Source organism: Rattus norvegicus, chromosome 7 (assembly GCF_021556685.1).
Source record: "Rattus norvegicus strain SHRSP/BbbUtx chromosome 7, alternate assembly SHRSP_T2T, whole genome shotgun sequence".
NCBI classification, from domain to species: Eukaryota; Metazoa; Chordata; class Mammalia; order Rodentia; family Muridae; genus Rattus; species Rattus norvegicus.
The window spans coordinates 62375748-62394915 of record NC_141540.1 but is presented as its reverse complement, the minus strand read 5'-3'; the positions used below and the strand labels follow the sequence as shown (position 1 = coordinate 62394915).

At 45.9% G+C, this 19168-nt stretch overlaps 1 long non-coding RNA gene and 1 pseudogene across 2 annotated transcripts; one reads left to right on the top strand and one right to left on the bottom strand.

Moving 5' to 3' along the window:
• The first annotated feature begins 1201 nt into the window (after positions 1–1201).
• LOC120093599 (uncharacterized) lies at positions 1202–9540 on the top strand. Of its 2 annotated transcripts, XR_015625331.1 has the most exons (3): positions 1242–1410; positions 2790–2969; positions 8443–9540. It is a non-coding gene; the product is annotated as an uncharacterized LOC120093599 (long non-coding RNA). The 2 variants fall into 2 exon arrangements; XR_015625332.1 differs by lacking the exon at positions 2790–2969 and having other exon boundaries at positions 1202–1410.
• A 5268-nt stretch (positions 9541–14808) lies between these two features.
• Positions 14809–16625, bottom strand: Rtcb-ps1 (RNA 2',3'-cyclic phosphate and 5'-OH ligase, pseudogene 1; annotated as a pseudogene).
• Positions 16626–19168: the final 2543 nt, after the last annotated feature.

Sequence of the window (19168 nt, the reverse complement as noted above, 5' to 3'; positions counted from 1 at the left end):
ATGTGTGGCTGTTCTAAACACCCTCATACACACATGTGAGAGCAGTGGGGGCTGGGACATAGCTCAGTGGCAGAGGGCTCACTCAACCCAAGCAAGGTCCTGCTTCAATTCTGAGTGTGGCACAAAGCAACAACCACACATGCCCTAGGTTTTTCAGGACACATCCTTGAAAGTGTTACCAGAGGTTGGGGATTTAGCTCAGTGGTAGCGCGCTTGCCTAGCAAGCGCAAGGCCCTGGGTTCGGTCCCCAGCTCCGAAAAAAAGAAAAGAAAGTGTTACCAAAGGCTTACGTCCTTTACAGATTTTCGCCACAGTTCCAACAAGCCTGAGCCAATATATAATCAGAAGCAATGGCTTCCGGTTTGTACGTTCTTGCATTGTTACCAGCTAACATCCTGCCACACTTTAAAAGGGTGCGTTTGAGCTGGAAGTGTAGCTTAGAGGTAGAAGTGAGGTCCTGTGATCCATTTCCATTTCTGCCAAAACAGACACAAAAAACCCTTCTCTGACGAAGGACAAGAAGGAAATGGGAAGCAGACTAGCTGTCTTCAGACACACCAGAAGAAGGCATCTGATCTCATTACAGATGGTTTCGAGCCACCATGTGAACTCGTCTTCTTTTATTTTTTTTTATTTTTTATTTTTTGGTTCTTTTTTTCGGAGCTGGGGACCGAACCCAGGGCCTTGCGCTTCCTAGGTAAGCGCTCTACCACTGAGCTAAATCCCCAGCCCCTGAACTCGTCTTCTAAAGCATGGATAATTACATTGTAACTCTAGGGGGCAGCTGTGCCAGATGCATTTAAACACCATCAAAGCTCTGTGCTTCTCTTCTGTAATAGTGTCCAGTCCAGAAAGCAACGATCTGCCAGAACATTCTAAGGACTGCTCAAGAACGAGGGCCTTCAAGGTCTGACCACTGGGGGTTAGAGAGATGGCTCAAAGGTTAAGAGCACTTGTTCCGTGCCAGCCATATCTGACGGCTCACAACTGCCTTTAACTGCAGCTTTGTGTGTGTGTTGGTGGGAGGGGGGTGATGATCCAGCACCCTCTTCTGGCCTCTGTGGGGACTTGCATACTTGTGTGTCTACACATATGCACACACACACACACACAAATAAATATAACTGTTAATTTTAAAATCTATCCACTGGAAATGGAAGCAGAAGTGTTTACTGTCTCTCTGCTCTTTGCTATATGGCAGGAAACTGGCCCCTCCCCCTCCTCCATGCTCTTCCCCACTTGCTGGCGCGTATTGTCACCTGAGGTGACTTTACAAATCAGGGGAGTATGTGGAAATCACATGCTGAAACTGGCAGCACTTTGGATCATCCTGGATGCCTGAATAAATTCTGAACAGACATCTCCCTCCTCACAGCTCCCGTGCCTCATCCAACACCCCTCGGAATCTGGGTAGGTGAAAAGTTAATTGACCAAGTCATGAGTGTCCTCCTGTTACTGTGTTAGCCTTTAGCTCTCCTGTATTACCTTGTTTTAGATCCCCTCCTTACAGTACCTTGTTAGAGTATAGATAATTGTTAAAGAGAAGCAGATAAATCTATATATGGACTTGAGAAGATACTTAGAAGTCTGTAAAAACACAAGCCACATTCAGAACGATTTCATGATTTCCATCTATGAAAAGTTTCACGTACATCCTTGTGTAGAGTAAGTATTTCTGTTAAGAAGTAATGGTGATTGTTTATAAGAAATCTTCCTGGAGATTTAGGATGACATGGGGGATGTTAACTTTCCGTTTGCACTCTTTCGTGCTGTTAGAATTTTTTTTTTAAGGGCATATATTATTTTAAAATTAAAACTCGGCCGGGCATGATGTACCTGTGTACTCATAATCCTAGTCCTTGACACCGTGAAGCAGAAGAATTGCTGCAAATTTAAGGGCCAGCCTGAGTAAGTAAGTTTCCAGTCAGCTTGGCCTGCAGAGTGAGACCCTGTCTAAACAAAAGGAAGATAATAAAATACAATGTAAAACTAAGCCGACAAACAAGGAAGCTGGCCCACACGCGCTTGCTTGCTGTTTGGAAACAGCGGCCTGGCTTGGTGTCCTTCTCCAACACCTTCCCTGTAAGAGACACTGCAGAGCCACAGGCCAGGAGCATCCGGGAGACCTGGAGTGGCCTGCAGAACCTGTCACCGCTCATTCCCTACTCAGGGGATTGTAACCAAAGCTGGTGGCTTGGGCTTTGCTAGACTTTGAGTGTCAAGGGCTACTATCTTGAGCTCGCTCCTTGCTTTGGGTGTTTGTGTTTTGTAACAAGCGCTCTATATTTAACCTAGTCAGCGGTGACCACAAATGGTCACAAAGCAGTGCCCTCCTTGTCCCTAGAAATGATAACAATAGAGGTATTGCTTCTGGCTGTTATTTCCTGAGCGCCTGCTAAGTGCTAAACCCGGAGCCGCGTACTAAAATTCGTACACAGAGATAAGTGTTTTACTCCGTTTCTTCTACGAGAAACAAGGGGCTCAGGGAGCCTTTATAATGACGTCACATACTTACTGATCACAGTTAACAACGGAGCCACCAGGTAACAGAGGACACCATTTCACCCCGGCTGGGAATGCTCGGGGACTGGGAGAGTAGAGCACTTCCTTAATCTTTGCTCCAATACACAGGACTTCCAATCAGCACTTTACCACTGCTCCCACCCCACCCCCAAGTGAAGGTGGGTAGTTGACACGAGTCTCACGATTTGGAAGTCGTTTTCTGCTGACTTGTGTCTCTGACCTGTGGTACTCATTGCTGCCCTGGCCCCCGGTTATCTCTTCTGCAGAGGTGGGACCTGCTTTCCTGCATCACTAGCAGCAGAATGGGGCACAGAGAGAGGAGTCACTTGTTCTTGTCCCACCCCAGCTGAAACGGGTGGTTGGAGTTGAGGTCTCTGATTCAATCGCGGGGAGTAGGTATTTTCCAGCTCCAAGATTCACAATTCGAGGGGCTCCCTAAAGATAAGGTGAGTTAAATACAAAGGCGAGTTGTGTGCCCACAGCCAAAAAGAACTACAAGTGCCTCCAGAACTGGCCTGGGGTTCCCCCTTCCTCCCTTGGCTGCCGGATCCTGCAGGGTGGTTTCTCGGCCTGTGTCTCTGTGATTGTTGTGAACAGTGTATTCAAGCAGAGTTAATTAGGATGGGATGTGTGCCACTCCCCAGAGCTGGGACCCGAGTGGTTTTCTGAACAATCACGAGGTATGAAGAGGTCTTCAGTGGGAGGTCTATAATGTTAAGACTCCAAAAGCATCCAGTTTTGTTCAGAGCCACAACTGTAATCGTGTTAGAAGTACAACTCACGGGGTTGGGGATTTAGCTCAGTGGTAGAGCACTTGCCTAGCAAGCGCAAGGCCCTGGGTTCAGTCCCCAGCTCCGAAAAAAAGAAAAAGAAAGAAAGAAAAAACAAAAGTACAACTCACACACATCAGCTGTCAGTTTAAATACCACCAGTAAAGACCGAAACCAGAGCCATCCACCAAAACAGCCACTGCCAGAGCGGCATTTGGTTAGCTTGATTCCTTTATTCATTCATTCATTTATTTATTATTTATTTATTTATTTATTTATTTATTTATTTATTTATTTATTGACACGATTTCTCAGTGTAGCCCTGGCTGTCCTGGAACTCTCCCTTGAAGAGCAGGTGCATCCGGAATGCAGGGATCAAAGGCGTGCGCCACCGCTACACATCTGATTCCACGATTTTAAAAGTTAAAAAAAAATTAAAAGATTTTCTGCTTTACAATATTCTATGTTAGATTTTGAGGAGTTCAGAGGGTTCCTACCACCCTCAGTCCACAAGGTGGCGGTAGAGTTTATTATTGAGAGCAAAGACGGCTGTTAAGGAGACCATTTGATATCTGAATCTGGACCTTTTGCCTGTCTGACTTTCTTCGTCCTCTCCTCCTCCCCACGCTTCCATTTTAAGATTTACAAACTTTACTGGTTCAACAGTAAACAGCTAAGGAGACGTTAACACCCTTGGAAAACAGACCTTGTATATTTCTTTGAGCTTTGGGAGTTAATTTTGAGCCACCTTATGCGATTCTGGGAACCAAATTTGGGTCCTCAACAAGAGCCACACGAGGCAGTCTCATTCCGGTTGCTCTTAATAGTAATTTCCCTCCTCCAGGAGATGGTTGGTAACATTTGAATACTTTATTTGTCTGGTTTTGATACAGAAACACCTTTGCTGTATACGCTGGAGCAAAATGCCTAAGTTGAACTGCTCCTTGTGGTCAACCTCGCACAGAGAGGAGACTGTCGTACCTGAGAGAGAGACAGCAGTGTTTAGTGGGGAGAGCTGAGTACTGCTGAATAGTCTACAGCGTGTGGGACAGACCCTCCCCTCAACTAAGAATTATCTACCCCCCAGTATCTCGTTCCAAGGTTGAGGAATCCTTAGCTGTTTGTGCCAGTGTGAGCCAGTCACTTTTCTTTTCCTTTTTTTTTCGGAGCTGGGGACCGAACCCAGGGCCTTGTGCTTGCTAGGCAAGCGCTCTACCACTGAGCTAAATCCCCAACACCAGTCACTTTTCTTGCTGGGGTCTGTATCACCGAATCACCCAGCATATTAAACAGCTAGGATCTTATTTTTCAAGTGGAGCAAATTGTTTGTAGTCTTGGGGAAGATTTTCTTTCAATTTAATACAGTGGGTGGGCTAGTATTGAAATACTCTACATACAACCAGCCTTTTATGGATTCTGGGTCAGGAAGATAGCTCAGTGGATAAGGCTGCCTGCTGCAAAAGCCTGCTGACCTGACTTTGGTTTCTGGAACCCTTGTCAGGATATAAGGAAAGGACCAAGTTGTTCTTTGATATCTACATATATGCTACAGAACTTCATGACCACCCCACATCTAGAATATAAAGATAATGATGATAATAAAAGCAACATCACAGGGCTGGAGAGATGGCTCAGCGGTTAAGAGCACTGACTACCACAAAATTGAAACAGATGGATCACTACCGAATACCTTCTACGAAGCCACAATTACTCTTATACCTAAACCACACAAAGACACAACAAAGAAAGAGAACTTCAGACCAATTTCCCTTATGAATATCGATGCAAAAATACTCAACAAAATTCTGGCAAACCGAATCCAAGAGCACATCAAAACAATCATCCACCATGACCAAGTAGGCTTCATCCCAGGCATGCAGGGATGGCTTAATATACGGAAAACCATCAACGTGATCCATTATATAAACAAACTGAAAGAACAAAACCACATGATCATTTCATTAGACGCTGAGAAAGCATTTGACAAAATTCAACACCCCTTCATGATAAAAGTCCTGGAGAGAATAGGAATTCAAGGCCCATACCTAAACATAGTAAAAGCCATATACAGCAAACCAGTTGCTAACATTAAACTAAATGGAGAGAAACTCGAAGCAATCCCACTAAAATCAGGGACTAGACAAGGCTGCCCACTCTCTCCCTACTTATTCAATATAGTTCTTGAAGTTCTAGCCAGAGCAATCAGACAACAAAAGGAGGTCAAGGGGATACAGATCGGAAAAGAAGAAGTCAAAATATCACTGTTTGCAGATGATATGATAGTGTATTTAAGTGATCCCAAAAGTTCCACCAGAGAACTACTAAAGCTGATAAACAACTTCAGCAAAGTGGCTGGGTATAAAATTAACTCAAATAAATCAGTTGCCTTCCTCTATACAAAAGAGAAACAAGCCGAGAGAGAAATTAGGGAAACGACACCCTTCATAATAGACCCAAATAATATAAAGTACCTCGGTGTGACTTTAACCAAGCAAGTAAAAGACCTGTACAATAAGAACTTCAAGACACTGAGGAAAGAAATTGAAGAAGACCTCAGAAGATGGAAAGATCTCCCATGCTCATGGATTGGCAGGATTAATATAGTAAAAATGGCCATTTTCCAAAAGCAATCTACAGATTCAATGCAATCCCCATCAAAATACCAATCCAATTCTTCAAAGAGTTAGACAGAACAATTTGCAAATTCATCTGGAGTAACAAAAAAACCAGGATAGCTAAAGCTATCCTCAACAATAAAAGGACTTCAGGGGGAATCACTATCCCTGAACTCAAGCAGTATTACAGAGCAATAGTGATAAAAACTGCATGGTATTGGTACAGAGACAGACAGATAGACCAATGGAATAGAATTGAAGACCCAGAAATGAACCCACACACCTATGGTCACTTGATTTTTGACAAAGGAGCCAAAACCATCAAATGGAAAAAAGATAGCATTTTCAGCAAATGGTGCTGGTTCAACTGGAGGTCAACATGTAGAAGAATGCAGATCGATCCATGCTTATCACCCTGTACAAAGCTTAAGTCCAAGTGGATCAAGGACCTCCACATCAAACCAGACACACTCAAACTAATAGAAGAAAAACTAGGGAAGCATCTGGAACACATGGGCACTGGAAAAAATTTCCTAAACAAAACACCAATGGCTTACGCTCTAAGATCAAGAATCGACAAATGGGATCTCATAAAACTACAAAGCTTCTGTAAGGCAAAGGACACGGTGGTTAGGACAAAACGGCAACCAACAGATTGGGAAAAGATCTTTACCAATCCTACAACAGATAGAGGCCTTATATCCAAAATATACAAAGAACTCAAGAAGTTAGACCGCAGGGAAACAAATAACCCTATTAAAAAATGGGGTTCAGAGCTAAACAAAGAATTCACAGCTGAGGAATGCCGAATGGCTGAGAAACACCTAAAAAAATGTTCAACATCTTTAGTCATAAGGGAAATGCAAATCAAAACAACCCTGAGATTTTACCTCACACCAGTGAGAATGGCTAAGATCAAAAACTCAGGGGACAACAGATGCTGGCGAGGATGTGGAGGAAGAGAAACACTCCTCCATTGTTGGTGGGATTGCAAACTGGTACAACCATTCTGGAAATCAGTCTGGAGAATCCTCAGAAAATTGTACATTGAACTGCCTGAGGATCCAGCTATACCTCTCTTGGGCATATACCCAAAAGATGCCCCAACATATAAAAAAGACACGTGCTCCACTATGTTCATTGCAGCCTTATTTATAATAGCCAGAAGCTGGAAAGAACCCAGATGCCCTTCAACAGAGGAATGGATACAGAAAATGTGGTACATCTACACAATGGAATATTACTCAGCTATCAAAAACAACGACTTTATGAAATTCGTAGGCAAATGGTTGGAACTGGAAAACATCATCCTGAGTGAGCTAACCCAATCACAGAAAGACATACATGGTATGCACTCACTGATAAGTGGCTATTAGCCCAAATGCTTGAATTACTCTAGATGCCTAGAGCAAATGAAACTCAAGACGGATGATCAAAATGTGAATGCTTCACTCCTTCTTTAAAAGGGGAACAAGAATACCCTTGGCAGGGAAGAGAGAGGCAAAGATTAAAACAGAGACTGAAGGAACACCCATTCAGAGTCTGCCCCACATGTGGCCCATACATATATAGCCACCCAATTAGACAAGATGGATGAAGCGAAGAAATGCAGACCGACAGGAGCCGGATGTAGATTGCTCCTAAGAGACACAGCCAGAATACAGCAAATACAGAGGCGAATGCCAGCAGCAAACCACTGAACTGAGAATAGGACCCCCGTTGAAGGAATCAGAGAAAGAACTGGAAGAGCTTGAAGGGGCTCGAGACTCCATATGTACAACAATGCCAAGCAACCAGAGCTTCCAGGGACTAAGCCCCTACCCAAAGACTATACATGGACTGACCCTGGACTCTGACCTCATAGGTAGCAATGCATATCCTAGTAAGAGCACCAGTGGAAGGGGAAGCCCTGGGTCCTGCTAAGACTGAACCCCCAGTGAACTAGACTGGTGGGGGGAGGGCGGCAATGGGGGGAGGGTTGGGAGGGGAACACCCATAAGGAAGGGGAAGGGGGAGGGGGATGTTTGCCCGGATACCGGGAAAGGGAATAACACTTGAAATGTATATAAGAAATACTCAAGTTAATAAAAAAAAAAATATAGGAAAAAAAAAAAAAAGAGCACTGACTACACTTCCAGAGGTCCTGAGTTCAATTCCCAGCAACCACATGGTGGCTCACAACCATCTGTGATGGGATCTGATGCTCTCTTCTGGTGTGTCTGAAGACAGACACAGTGTATTCATATAATAAATAAGTCTTTAAAAAAATAAACAAGAGCCACATCACAATAATCTTATTTGTTGAAGTTGATTGTAGTTGTGCATGCATTTGGTCCCAGCAACCAGTGCTCAGGGGTCTGGGGTTGGAGTTTAAGAAAGAAGGCTTTCCTTTGGCAGTCTTGATATTTCTGAAACGTCCTAATGAACTGTGGGTTGATAGGTTAAATTTGTAAAGGAAGTTTTGGATTTGAACCTGTGAAGTTTGAATTGACTGTTTTTTTTGTTTTGTTTTGTTTTGTTTTTCTTTTTTTCAGAGCTGGGGACCGAACCCAGGACCTTGCGCTTGCTAGGCAAGCGCTCTACCACTGAACCAAATCCCCAACCCCGAATTGACTGTGTTTTACGAAGGACTCACCAAGCCAAGCTTTCTTCAGTCTCTCTCCCTTCCCCTCCCCCTCCTCCTCCCTCTCCCCACCTCTTTCTTTCTCTCCCACCCCCTCCCTCTGTCCCTTCTTTACCCGTTCTTCCTCTCTTCATCTTGGTGACAGGGTTAGGAGAGAAATCCTCGTGTGAAACACCACATGACTTCAGCACCAACCTCCGTCATCAGGAGTTTGCGCTCGGCCCTCCAAGCCTTCTCTGTCAGGCGTGTCTGAGTCTCTCTGGGATGCAGACGTTTGCTGTAGTCGGAAAGCAGCTTGAATCACATCGACAGAACTCCCAGCAACTTAGAACCTCCTGGAATTCACGGAGCAGCCTTGAAACTTTGGGAGTCACTGAACCATTGCAACCTCGAGTGTGTGGGAAGAGGTTGCAAATTTTAAACAGTGAAGCAGATCTTTGGGGCTGGTGTGTTTCTAGATGGTTGCAGATGAGGGGACATCAGGGGAGGTTGTGAGAGGCCAAATCTTTTAAATTCAGATTCCATTTTAGAGAATTTGTACTCAGGTTAACTAACAGGCTGGTACCTAGCATTGGTTTCCAAGTTACTGCCGCCTCTTCCCCAACAAAACACAAGCCTAGCTCCAGTTTCTAGGCTAATCCCCAACAAGACCAGCATCTCCAGGTTAATCTCCCCCAACTAGTTTGGACTTACCATGATAACACCCCAAAGGCCCGCCTTCTATCTAACAACCACCAATGCAGAGGGAAATAGAAGTTAAGTTTATGGTTTGACTCCCAGCACCACCAATTATGCTAAAGGCCATAGTAGCTCTCCAATTAAATGCTCAGCAGGCTAGAAGCGTGCGGGCACACACGCACACACACTCACACGCCACTTGCTGCTTTCTATAAAACCTTACTCCATAGATGTTCGGGGACTCTTCCATCAAAGCCATCCTGCTGTGTCAGAGCTGGCAGGTGGGGCGCCCAATCTTGAGCTTGTGAATAAAGACCCTGGTGTGATTGCATCAGATCGGCTCCTGACTGGTCTATTGGGGTATGAGAACTCTTCCTTGGTAGAACAGTTGGCACGCTCTTAGTTTCTGCCAGTGTATCTCCTTGGTTGTCACCTTTCAGCCTGCATACATTGTAACAGTAACTTTTATTTTTCTGGTGTAATTGTTGTCTGAGAGGCTTACTATCTCCATCTGCTAGCCTAAGCCTAGACGTTTCTAGCCTCCAACAACCTAATCCAGGCCTAGAATGCTTGCAGCCTCTGAGGCTTACTGCTGAATAAGCTCACCCTTTCTGGATTCAGCTGTTACGGTTCAAGCTAACTGGTTCAATCTGGCCTTTCTCTTCTAGCCTTTTCTGAACTGCTCTGCTTAGCCTCATGCTAACTTTGGCGACATGTTCTAATCTTTTGGTTCTTCTTGGTTTGCTGGTTCACTCTGTTTTCACCTATCTGTAGCTTGTTCTCTCTTTGTCTGCCTTTGTAAAACTCTCCTGTAAAAACTCTCCTGAGCCTCCTTCTCCCTCACTGTGCTGCTCCACTCTCCCTCTCAACTCTACAGTGCTGCTCTCCACAAACTCTGCTCTATTCCTGTATTGGACTCTCTCCTTCCTGTACTGTCTGTCTCTCCCTTAAGTAGCTTCCCTTTCCTCTCTTTTCTCCTGAGAGCTGGGCGTATCCTATTTTGTCAAATCTTTCTCTGATTCGTCACTTTGTCTGCCACTCAATTAGACACCACTTTCAAACATGGGTGCTTCCTTCTACAAACTGACTTTACCTTCATTGTTTGGGATTAGAGATGTGTCTTTATTCTAGCCAGAGAAATTAAAGGTATGTGCCAAGGACTGAAGAAACAGGTTCAAATGTCCTGTGACGATACACGGCTGGGTTGATATTGGGATGAACCGAATGAAATCCACGTGAATTGAGACCAACCTCATGAACTCACACGTCTGTCTGTCTGTCTGTCTGTCTGTCTGTGTTTTTCCTCCCTCTTCTTCAGGAACTGAACTCCAGGCTTCATACACGCCAGGCAAGTGCTCTACCACTACAGTTGATATTTTCTCTATTTTTTTTTTCAGGATTTATTTGATACGATTTCTATCTAGAAGGCATTCTTATGGTTTCCCATACTGAAGCATGTCCCCACTGAGGTAACCGTTATGAAGCAGGAGCAGCTCATGGAGTCTTACCAGCTGGAGATGTCCTTGTTGCTTCCCCTTAGAAGGTGTGTTACAAAGCAGGATGACCAGAGGGCGTTTGTGTGACTGTCGTGAGCAGGTTATAAGAGACTATAAGCTGTCTGGGCACATCGGGCTCACAAGTGTCACAGATAAACTTGGCCCCTTCAGAGCTTCAGGGTGAGTTAGCTGTTTTTCTCGGTTTCATTTACTCAGGGGGAGGGGAGATTTGGCATCGGTTCAGTATCATTCTGCTTCAGGAGTCTGTTGGTTCTGATCTTCGCTGGACACTGCCCACTTGAACTCCATGTGTGGGGTAATGTGGTTAGAAGGGTCCTAGGCTTGGACTCTGCAGGTCTCATTAAACTCTATTGGCTTGCTTTCTTTCTGAGATCTCTTTCTCCTCATCTGGAAAGAAGAGGGTTGTGTCCCTAACAGTCCATCAAGCTAGGAAGCATGCATTTCCTGCTGGGACTTTAGCTTTAACAAATGCTAGGTATATTTTATCGGAAATGTCAGTTCTGCCGGTCAGTTTTATGTCAACTTAACACAAGCTGGAGTCCTTGGAAAGGAGGGAGCCCCAACTGGGAAAATGCCTCCACAGATTGGGCTGTTGGCAAGCCGGTAGGGCATTTTTAAAACTGGTGATTGATGTGAAAGGACCCAGCCCACTGTGGGTGGGGCTGTCCCTGGGCTGGTGGTTCTGGGTTCTATAAGAAAGCAGGCTGAGCAAGCCAGTAAGCAGCACCCTCCATGGCCTCTGCATTGCCTCCTGCCTCCAAGTGTCTGCCTGTTTGAATTCCTGTCCTGACTCCTTCAATGATGAACAGTGAGCGATGTGGAAACGGGAGCCAAACGAACCCTTTCCTCCTCAAGCTGCTTTTGTTTCTTCCATCAGGACAATAGTGACCCTGATGTTTTTTCTCTATCTCCATAGTATCACCCTTCTAAGAACATCATACGGTTAGAATCGTATGGGTTGTTCAGACTGCCCCTTTCTCTCGGATATGTGATTTATGCCCCCACACCCCTGGTGCAAGAGCTCCCAGCTTGCCAACCCATTTCTGTTTCACGCTGAATGGAAACTGTTGGGATGTTGTGGGCTATTTACTCTCTTACCTATTGAGCAACACCCTGGCTACTTGCAAATCGTGGTAGTCATGAACAAAGCTGTTGCAAACATAAGCACTCGTTTGCAGTTGTGTGTGTGTGTGTGTGTGTGTGTGTGTGTGTGTGTGTGTGTGAATGTCAGTGTTTGATTTATTTGGATAAATACCAATGAACACAGATTGCTCATTATACAGTAGGAATACACTTGGATTTTGAAGAACCTACCCATCTCCCAAACTGTCTTCCAAAGTGGCTATCCTGTGTTAACATCCGCAGCAGACGTTAAACTGGAACACCACAGAGACTGGCCTACTTTCTCCTTTATATATACAATACAAATATTTTCCATAGTGAGAAGTAGACATGTCCTTCTCCTTTTATTTCATTAGTTTTTTTATTCATTTGCAAGTTCTGAGGTAAGCCGCAGCTGGGCACTCTAGATGAGTGGGCTCTCGGCCGAGGTCTCCGCGTTACCAGCTGTACGGACAGTGGCTGCCTCCGCAGGTGTCTCAGTCCGGATGTGAGGCCCAGAGACTTCAACAAGAGGGAGATGCTTTTGAAGAACCTGAAGAAAAGTGGAAAGATTTATGGAGAGAGTCACATCCTCTGGTGTCCGTAGCAAAACTTACCCAGAATCTCAGGCCTGGTTTCTGGCCGTTTGGGGTTCACCAAGCTCTGAGCCTAAGGCCAGGCTCTGTAATAACAAGTTCTGTAAGCCCCAAGTCCCCAGTTGCTCCTTCTAGATTTCCTGCTGGGAGAGCAGTGCATTCAGACTGTCCTCCCACCCCCACCTGACCTGTCCAACACGACCTATTCCTTAGAAACCCTGGCTCTTTCTGGGAAGTGCCCTGAGGCATTCTGGGACATGAATGAAATGCTGGCGTAAACTTCAGGTCTGGCTGACCTGGATGTCCTAAGAAACAAACACCTGTTGCTGGAAACGCAAATCTGTAGAAATCAGAGATGAACCGTGGGTCAGAATGGAAGGTAGAGAGTGTTTGGTGGAAAGTATCTTTAAGAATATTCCTGGGCTGGAGAGTTGACTCAGCTGCTTTCCCAGAGGACCAGGATTCAATTCCCAGTACCCACATGGCAGCTCACAAATTGTAGCTCTAGTCCCAGGGCATCCAGAACCCTCTTCTGCAGGTATCAAACACAAACGTGGTGCACATATGTATATATGGGTGAAATACTCATACACATAAATAAAATATCTTTAAAATATTTAAGAGGGGACTGGGTGTCCCAGAGTTGAGCAATCTGAATTGTGAACTGCAGGATAACAGACTTCATAGAATTTGTGCGAGCCTTAAAGGGGACAGTCTGAGTAACATTTTGATGACACATTTAGATCATGGTAAACGCTTACTAGTCATCATCATTTGGGCGGGGGAGATAGTCATGTAGCTCACCAGACAGCTTGCTGGGAATGCCTACTAGCTTTAGTCCCCGGTAGAAGAGAACTACGTTAGTCATATGGCCACCAGGGGGCGCTCCTGGCCCTGGGAGTCCACACGGGCATGGGCCTTTATGATTCATGGGTAGACAGATGTGAGAAAGCTTGCGGATCTGGAAGCCTCCAATTAAGTGTTGAAAAAGAAATCATCTTTAGAGCTGGAACTGGCTGGTTTCCCTGGCGGAGCAGAAGCTGACCCGACCACTTGTAGAAGGGCAATTCCATTTAAACCAGATAGTCCTGCCTTCTCCCTGAAGGGCAATGCCACTAATTCCTGCGATGTGTTTTATTTATTTTTATTTCTAAGACATAATTTATTGGTAGACCCCCCCCAATCTTGGACATGTTAACGTGAGGGGAATGGCCTTTTATTGAAAATATATTTTTCCTCAAATAATATATCCTGAATCCAGTTTCCCCTCTCTCTACACTTCCCACTTCTCCCTACCTTCCCTCCTACTCAGATCTGCTTCCTTTCTTTCTCATTGGAAAGCTAACAGGCTTCTAAGAAATAATAATATAATAAAATATAATTAAGACAAGACAGACACATCAGAATAGGACAAAACAAAGAATAAATAAAATAGGACAGAAGGAAAAGAGTCCAAGGAAGAAACCGTTTGTGATTAGTGTGAGAGGGATTGAAATGGAGTCTGAACCTTGCAGCCCACGTGGACCTCATGTGTTTAAAGCAGTGGTTCTCAACCTGTGGGCCTCGACCCCTCTAGGGATTGAAGGACCATTTCACAGGGATCACCTAAGACAAACACAGACATTTACATTACAATTCATAACAGTACTGTACTGGGCTGATTTTGTGTGTCAACTTGGTTCTATAAGAGAGAAAGCTGAGCAAGCCAGGGGAAGCAAACCAGTAAGTAACATCCCTCCATGGCCTCTGCATCAGCTCCTGCTTCCTGACCTGCTTGAGTTCCTGTCCTGACTTACTTTGGTGATGAACAGCAATGTGGAAGTGTAAGCTGAGTAAACCCTTTCCTCCCCAGCTTGCTTCTTGGTCATGATGTTTGTGCAGGAATAGAAACCCTGACTGAGACAAGTACCAAAGTTACAGTTATGAGGTGTCAATGAAAATAATTTTATGGCTGGGGTCACCATAACAGGAGGAACTGTATTAAAGGTCACAGCATTAGGAAGGCCAAAAACCTCTTCAGGCTAACTGGCCCATGTGCTTCCAGGCAGACAGGAGGGTTCCTGTCTACCTCTTATCTTGACAGAGCAATGCTGGGATTACATCTGTGCACAACTGAATCCAGACTTTTTAAGGATTTATTTATTTATTTATTTTAACATTCAAAAACCTATTTAATAGAATGTTTTCATGATACCTACTGGGCTACAGAGCTTGGTGTAAAGAAGTCCACTCTGCTGATTACAGACTTGTATGACCAAGTAGGGCATTTCTTTTTTTTTTTTTTTTTTTTTTTTTTTTTTTTTTTTAGGTTCTTTTTTTCGGAGCTGGGGACCGAACCCAGGGCCTTGCGCTTCCTAGGTAAGCGCTCTACCACTGAGCTAAATCCCCAGCCCCACGTAGGGCATTTCTTGATCCCTTCCCACACCCCAAGAGTCACAGAACCCCGTGGGACAGGCTCACTTGACTGTTCCCAACAGAGATACATGTCTTCTGGAAGGCTATCTTCCAACCTGTGTGTGACGGCAGCCTCTCCACCAGCCATTGTGGTGTGCATAGTGACAGCTCTGCCATTCGGATCTTGTCAGGCCTCGAGTGGGTGTCTTAGGGATCTCAGTCCATGGGCACCTCAGAGATGCTGACAGTCTCGGGTCAATCCTTTAATAACAGCAATTGATCTCAGTTTAATGGCCTTCTTGCTGATCGCAGCATCATGGCAAGTGTTCATGACGTCTGTCACATTCTTATATGATTCTGGAGCCTCTTCCATAACCAGCTTGGGGGACGCAACCCGGATGGCGATTCCCATGTCTCCCAGCTTGTCTAAGACATCTTGGAAATCTAAATTACGACGTGATTTTGCTCTGGACAAAGCACGACCTGCTCCATGACAGGTTGTTCCAAAGGTCTCAGTCATGCCTTGTTCAGTGCCAGTCAGAACATAACTACAGGTCCCCATGGTGCCACCGATAAGCACTGGTTGTCCAGTGAGCTGGTAATCAACAGCAATGAGGGGATGGTGAGGAGGGAAAGCGCGGGTGGACCCTTTCCTGTGCACCAACAGCGTCCGCTCCTTTCCGTCTACCACGTGCTGCTCCACTTTGGCAATGTTGTGAGAAACATCATAAATCACATGCAGGTCCAGGTCGTCAGGGGTTGTGTTGAAGACTTTGGCAAAAGCCTGACGGGTTAAGAAGGTCATAGACGAGCGGTTAACCCAGGCATAGTTTCCAGCGGCAGCCATTCCCTTTAGATAGTCTTGTCCCTCTGGGGATGCAATCCGAGCACACGCCAGCTGCCGGTCATTGACTATAATCTTGTCTCTCTTCATGGCTTTCTCCATAGCTACCAGTGCGTCTGTAGCTATTTGGTGGCCCAAGCCTCTGCTCCCGCTGTGGATCATCACGCACACCTGTCCCTTATGGTCGATGCCCATCTTCTTGGCAGCATACTCGTTGAAAATCTCATCTACAACCTGGATCTCTGCATAGTGGTTGCCTGCTCCCAGGGTCCCCAACTGAGGAAGGCCCCTTTTCTTTGCCCTGGGTGAGACCTTATTGGGGTCGGCTTGGAGCATCCTTCCATACTCCTCACAGTGCTCCTTGTCCTCAGCCCAGGCATAGCCTTCTCTCAGGGACCAGTCCACACCCATCTCCAATGCCTCCTCCAAGTCTTTGGCATTCATTGGAATGACACCTTTCGATCCCACCCCGACAGGGATGTGGTCAAACATAGCTTGGGCAAGTTGTTCCTTCACAGGCTGTACATCGCTCTCATCTAAATTGGTTCTTAACAAGCGGACACCACAGTTAATATCAAATCCGACACCACCTGGGGATACAACTGCCTCAGGGTCATTCATATCAAAGGCAGCCATGTTCCCTATGGCAAACCCGTAGCCTGAGTGGACATCAGGAAGCCCAATAGACCGATGAACTATTCCAGGCAGGGCTGCCACATTGCCAATCTGTTCATGGCTGGCAGGAAGCCACCAATACCACCACCTCGACAGGCATTCCGTAACTCCTCAAACATGAGCTTTTCCAGAGCATCATTCACATAAAACACCCCTTCAACCTGCATGTTGGGCACAAAGCCCTTCTTGATCCTCCAGCAGTTCTTATTGATCTTGTCCAAGAACTGTAGATCATCGTTGTAGTTACGACTCATGGTGGCGGCGAGCTAGCGATAGCTCCCGGCTACACCGATTTATTTATTTATTTATTTATTTATTTATTTATTTATTTATTTATTTATTTTTTTTCGGAGCTGGGGACCGAACCCAGGGCCTTGCGCTTGCTAGGCAAGCGCTCTACCACTGAGCTAAATCCCCAACCCCTGATTTATTTATTTTTTAATGTATACAGTGTTCTGCCTGTGTGTGTGCCTGCCTGCAGGTCAGGCGAGGGCACCAGATCTCATTATGGTGGTCTTGAGCCACCATGTGGTTGCTGGGATTTGAACTCAGGACCTCTGGAAGAGCTGCCAGTGCTCTTAACCTCTAAGCCATCTCTCCAGCTTTTTCTGTGGTATCTGGGCCTTTGTGGCTACTCTTTCTCTCCACTGAAACATCTCCTCTGCTTTTTTTTTTTTAAATTTAAATTATAGTCTCATTGGATAGTCTGGTGCGGCCTTGGACTTCTGGGGCCTCAAGCCTTGGAGTTCTTTAGGATGGCAAACTGTCGATGTTCCCAATGTCAGCAGAGAGGCTGACATTGGTGCTCAGGGTTCTCGCTGAGGTGCCAAGAGGCCTTAGCGTGATGTCGGTGCTGACAGCAGGCTCTGGATATCACTGTAAAGGCAGCGTGGCCGAGGCTGACACTGTGATGGGCCAGCGAGACGGCTCAGTGGGTGAGGGTGCTTGCTGCCAAGCCTAGAGGCTTGAGTTGGATCTCCAGGATCCACGTGGTGGGAGGAGCGAGTTGATTCCAGTACGTCTTCCTCTGAACGCCACATGTGTACCCTCCATCTCCACACAAAATGAATAAAGAATTAAATAAATAAATACAAACATAATAAAAAAATTTAAGAGAGAAAAAGGGGTCTCTGGAGGGTCATTCATATTTTTTCATTTCAATTGTTTGCCTTATGTGTCCACCCCTAGGAATCCTGGGGGGAACAATGAACTGGCCCTGCCAGAGGTGGCCAGCAACGAATCCCACAGACTCATGCCAGATTGCAAAGTCCCTGCGTTCCTTTTGACTGTTAATAGTAACAACAGTTATTCACTACAACCACATGAGAAACAAATTAAGAGTGAAACTGTATCAAACTGACTTCCTCTAGTGCCCACCATCCCATGAGACACTGCTCTTCCTCCTCCCCGCCCTGTCCCACGTTGCACCCCATCCCCACCCACCCCGCCTCCTATCCCATGTTGCCCTGTAGACTGCTCTCTGGGTGGCACTGTATTCAGTGGAGCAGTCCTCCCCCTGGCATCATGGACCGGCCTCTTGTGTAGAAGTTGGATGTCTGTAACATGCATTGTTCTGTGCACTGGCAAACCCCAGCATCAACATCTGAGCAAACAATAGACAGACAGATGGACGGAAGGAACTGTGCTTGCTTCTGGGTACAGGTTGTTTGGGGGACCTCATGAAGAGATGTGAAGAATAATTTGGTTCTTGGCTTGGCAAGATTTGGTCTCTGTGAAAGTCTCTCTCTCTCTCTCTCTCTCTCTCTCTCTCTCTCTCTCTCTCTCTCTCTGCATATATGGTACACATAAAAAGATCTCTCTGTCTTTGTCTCTCAGTCTCTATCTGTGCCTCTGTGTCTCTGACTCTGTGTCTCTGTGTCTCCCTGTTCCTTTGTCTCTGTCTCTCTCTGTCTCTTTGTCTGTCTGTCTCTGTACTGGCTGCTTTTTGTGTCAACTTGACCCAAGCTAGACTCGTCACAGAGAAAGGAGGACATGCCTCCATGAGATCCCGCTGTAGGACATTTTCTCAATCAGTGGGGGAGGGCCCAGCCCATGGTGTGTGGGGCCATCCCTGGGCTGGTGGTCCTGAGTTCTATAAGAAGGCAGGCTGAGCAAACCACTAAACAGCGTCCCTCCGTGGCCTCTGAATCAGCTCCTGCCTCCAGAATCTTGGTGTTTGAGTTCTAGTCCTGTCTTTCTTCCATGAACAGTGCTATGGAAGTGTAAGTCAAATAAACTCTTTCCTCTCCAACTAGCTTTTTGGTCATGGTGTTTTGTTGCAGCTCTAACTACGAGTCTGTCTGTCTGTCTGTCTGTCTCTGATGCATGTATGGAAGCCAGTGACAGTGGAGAAGGAGGCACCAGATGAAGGGAGAAAGAGTGTGATTTGGTTGCTAGAGGGGTCTCTGGCTGATTTTGGCCCACGATGGAGAAGGCCATCTGATATCCCAGCCTGCAGTGGGTTTCCTGGGGGAAGGATGAGTTGCCTTGCAGTGGATGAATTTCACAAGGACACCATCGGGGGAATCATGTCATGCATGAAGTTCTTAACTTGGTACCAACACTGCCTGCTTACCTCAATGCTCTGAGGACAGTTCCAGTCAGTGGCCCACCCAGGTCAGTGGTGTCAGCAGCTCAGGGGTCAAGACCGTGATGTCCTGCAGGTGGGGAACTTGTAATTTGCCATGGATTTAAAAGAGAGGGCCAGGTGAGGCTGAGGGCCTGCAATGGGCCCAGACAGGGCCTCACCCCTGATCTTTGGTTAGGCTCCAGTTGACACCATTCCCTCCTATGTTGCTTATCCATTTAATTCAGTGTCAAGACAGTCAACAA